The sequence below is a fragment of the Mandrillus leucophaeus genome, unplaced genomic scaffold, assembly GCF_000951045.1.
Source record: "Mandrillus leucophaeus isolate KB7577 unplaced genomic scaffold, Mleu.le_1.0 Scaffold57, whole genome shotgun sequence".
Taxonomy (NCBI): Eukaryota; Metazoa; Chordata; class Mammalia; order Primates; family Cercopithecidae; genus Mandrillus; species Mandrillus leucophaeus.
The window spans coordinates 5184170-5188174 of record NW_012106141.1 but is presented as its reverse complement, the minus strand read 5'-3'; the positions used below and the strand labels follow the sequence as shown (position 1 = coordinate 5188174).

The following is a 4005-nucleotide window of genomic DNA, read 5'->3' as shown; positions in this document are numbered from 1 at the left end:
AGCCTGCATTCTGCACACAGCACCCGCTCCCATCCCCCAAGTCTGACGCGGCCACCACTCTCAGGGATCCTGCCCCAAATGCGGTCGGAGCGCCAATGACCCTGAGGAAGCCAGTTCCTTATCCCTGGTATCCACGGTTCCCCAGAGCTTTGGGGACCACGCGAAAACCTCCAAGATATTTTTCACAAAATAGAAACTCATATGGAACAAAATAAGAAACCCTAGCCATGAAATCTACCACGAAGTCTTCAAGTTCATGTCACTGACAAGCTTATGCAAAGCAGCCACCTTGGACCGTAATTAAGTCAAGGACATTTTCTTTGAGACATTCCTTATAGTTGGAGACTCAAGATATTTTTGTTGCTTCAGGTGTATTCCCTTGCATGGGCAGTGGCTTTTATAGGAGCATTAGTCCTCATTTGCCGAACCCTATTGTTTAGGTCTAATTTAAATTTTACATAGAGACCCATGTATGACTGCAGCCCATTGGCTGCAAGACCAGGGAGGAAAGTGGCAAGCTGTAGAAAATGTTTACATGCATGGAGGGGCATTGCTCCAGCCGCTGGAGCGGCAGGGTACGTGGGTGGGTGGTTCATTCAGTACCCATGAGTTAGGTATGTTCTGAGTGAACCCACAGCAGTCACAGAATGAGCACCTGGCAGGGTGGGTTTCCTAGGGATAATTTATTATTTTAAAAAATAGGCCTAATAAAGCAATAATGTTCTAGACATCTGTCTAAGTAATCAGACTCAGGTTCCACACAGAAGCAACAACTCGTGGGCCTCTTTTTCTATTTCGGTGTGCTACTAAGAACCCTTGGATGTAACATACTAGTTTGTTAATGAATTCTGTGAATTCTGTGAAGAGTAATGTGATTAAAAATAAGTCTAAACAGCTGTAAAAGTGACCACAGTGACATGAAATAAATTTAATAAGTCTAGATCAGTAACATGCAGGTGGTTTCTGTTTCTGAACTCCTAATTAGGTGCAATGTTGGCACATTTTCTGTTAACTTTAAAAGTGTGTGTGTGTTTTTTTTTTTGAGATGGAGTCTCGCTCTGTTGCCCAGGCTGGAGTGCAGTGGCGCGATCTGGGCTCACTGCAAGCTCCGCCTCCCGGGTTCACGCCATTCTCCTGCCTCAGCCTCCCGAGTAGCTGGGACCACAGGCGCCCATCACCTCGCCCAGCTAGTTTTTTGTATTTTTTTTAGTAGAGATGAGGTTTCACCGTGTTAGCCAGGATGGTCTCCATCTCCTGACCTCGTGATCCGCCCACCTCGGCCTCCCAAAGTGCTGGGATTACAAGCGTGAGCCACCGCACCTGGCCCAGCATCACCCTTTAACCACAGACTGGACCTTCTCATCAGCCTTTTCTCCCTCCCCAACCCCAAACTGGGTGCTGTTCTTACAATTTCTCCATTTCCTGAAAGGAGACAAAAAAGTAGAGGGTTTTTTTGGAGGGACGGGGCTGGTCACAGATAGGGCAGTGAAGATATCCTCAAATTACCTGCCAAGTGACAGTCCTGGGGCTGGCTCTTCTGGTGTCCCCAGCTGCCCCAGGGCTCTGGGGCCCAGTATTTGCTCCCTGGGGCTGGTACCAACCAGGGTGTGGACTTGGGGTTGCCTGTGCTGGCAGTGAGAGGAGAGTCTTGTGACCATCATCAGCCTAGTCTGGCAGAGGGAGAGGACAAGTGACTGCTCAGGTCTCCTTTCAGCAACAGGACAGTCCCTCTCTCTTGGCTCTTGGAGGAACCTTCCCTTCATTGGTTTCCGGATCTCTGGTCTTTAAATCCTCAAGGCAATGAACAGGCATCTGAGGCCACACCAGGAGCTGCAGCAGCGGGTGGAAGAAGGAAGGGTTTGTAGGGGCAGTAAGAGGGTAACAATTCCAATGACCAAAAGCCAAAGCTGGCTGGGTTGGGGGCAGGTGACTTCCTGAAGGACAACTGGAAAGGTGGCTGCCAAGACAGCCCCTCCCCAAAGCTCTCAGGCCAGACGTGATTCGAATTCAGAAGCGTTCCAACCTGGAAAGGTATCACAGTGTGTATTCCATGTATCATGTGATGCCCTCTGCAGGGTCTGAGGCCACCACACATGATCAAATAAATGCATTCGTATTTCTGCAATGCAATGTATGTCTAGCCACAGTAAGTGGGACAAAAGCTGTAAGCCTCACCTTAGTTCAGATTAAGCATTGGCACTGGGTGAAGATATTTGGTTTCCAGATTCTCTTTTTTTTTTTTTAGGATTGCAGATAAGGGATGGGAGCCTGCTTTCCAGGTCCGGCTCTCCTGCCTTAGGGGTGGGCTGAGGAAGCATTTTTTTCTTCCAGCGTGGAAGCAGCAGCATACAGATAGGTTCACAGCTCCCTCTTGTGCCTAACTATGTAAGTAGCAGGTCCTGATTTTTATTTAATAATTATTAGTGTTACCAAAATGATGCTCTGTTGCTTTAAAAGAAATCAAACAAAAAGATTGCTTAAAAAAGGAGAGTCTCCTACACCCTCTACATAGCCCCACCCTTCCCCCATCAGTCAGTCCATTGGGGTTCCTGTGCATTTGCACACATACATACAGGTAAGCAGTGTAAAACTGGTTGGTTTTGTGGATTATTTTTTTTTAAATAACACAAATGGGGTTATGCTAGACATTACTGTTACCCACTCCTCCTCCTGCTATTTTCCCTGGAGCTCTTCTAGGTCCAAACCCACAGAGCCCCAGGTTCCTATAACAGGGATGCAGAGTCCTCCAGAGAAAGCAGGGTGCAAATCTCTTTGTAAGGACCTCTTTGAACCCCCAGGAGAGGAGCTCTGAATTTGAAGAAAGGATTTAAGGCCCCTCCAGAAACAGGCTGCTTCATTACATGAGTGGTTATCCCCTCTCCCAAAATCTCCCTTCCTGGGGCCCTGGAGCCATTTTTTAGGAGAGAGGTTTCTAAGATCACTTCCAAGGAAAGTTTCCTCCATCATTTAAATATAGTTCAGAAATGCTGGGTGAGACCAAGTCAAAAAGCATGGCTCCAGCTATAACCCGCAGACAAGCAGGGGAATGACTGAAGGAGAAAAGATGTCCTCCAGTAGCTGCTGGCAGAGGGGTGGGTGCTGGGGCAGGGCCAGGCTGTCTCGCTGTTCCCTGGGTGATGGGGGTGGTTTTGATGGTCTAGGAAAGGGCTTCTAGTCTTCTTTTACCATTGTCTGGTGCACTGCCCCCAGTGTTCCTGCCCGAAAGGGGTGTACTTATGTCCTTCCCAGGTCCCCTTTATTGACTCCCGCATCCACCCCGACCTGCTGGGTTGGCTGCCGTGTTGAGCTACCCTCAGATGACTGGAGATGCCTGCAAGGCTATGCCTGTTCTCCTCTCACGTCCAAGTGTTGCCAGATAAAATACGGTTTGCCCAGTTAAATGTTAATTTCAGATAAACAACAAATACATTTTTAGTATAAAGATGTCCCACTCATTATTTATCTGAAACTCAAATTTAACTGGGCATTCTGTATTTTTGCTTATTTTTGCAGAGGAAAAAAAAAAAAAGAAAAAACAGGGAGATGTGGCCCACAGCTCCCTCTTGTGCCTAACTATGTAAGTAGCAGGTCCTGATTTTTTATTTAATAATTAGTGTTACCAAAATGATGCTGTCACTTTAAAAGAAATCAAACAGTCGGGTGCAGTGGCTCACACCTAATCCCAGCACTTTGGAGGCTGAGGCAGGTGGATCACCTGAGGTCAGGAGTTCGAGACCAGCCTGGCCAACATGGTGAAACCCTGTCTCTACCAAAAATGCAAAATTAGGCCAGGCACAGTGGCTCACGCCTGTAATCCCAAAATTTTGGGAGGCCGAGGCAGACAGATCATCTGAGGTTGGGAGTTCAAGACCAGCCTGACCAACATGGAGAAACCCTGTCTCTACTAAAAATACAAAATCAGCTACGCATGGTGGCACATGCCTGTAATCCCAGCTACTCTGGAGGCTGAGGCGGGAGAATTACTTGAACCCAGGAGGTGGAGGT

At 47.7% G+C, this 4005-nt stretch overlaps 1 protein-coding gene across 1 annotated transcript in view; it reads left to right on the top strand.

The window, feature by feature from the left end:
• ABHD6 (abhydrolase domain containing 6) overlaps positions 1-951 on the top strand; it is a 61286-nt gene extending 60335 nt beyond the window's left edge. Inside the window, exon 10 of the mRNA XM_011998385.1 lies at positions 3-951. The gene's annotated coding sequence lies outside the window, so the exon portion shown is untranslated. The remainder of the gene's footprint in view (positions 1-2) is intronic.
• The last annotated feature ends 3054 nt before the right edge of the window (positions 952-4005 follow it).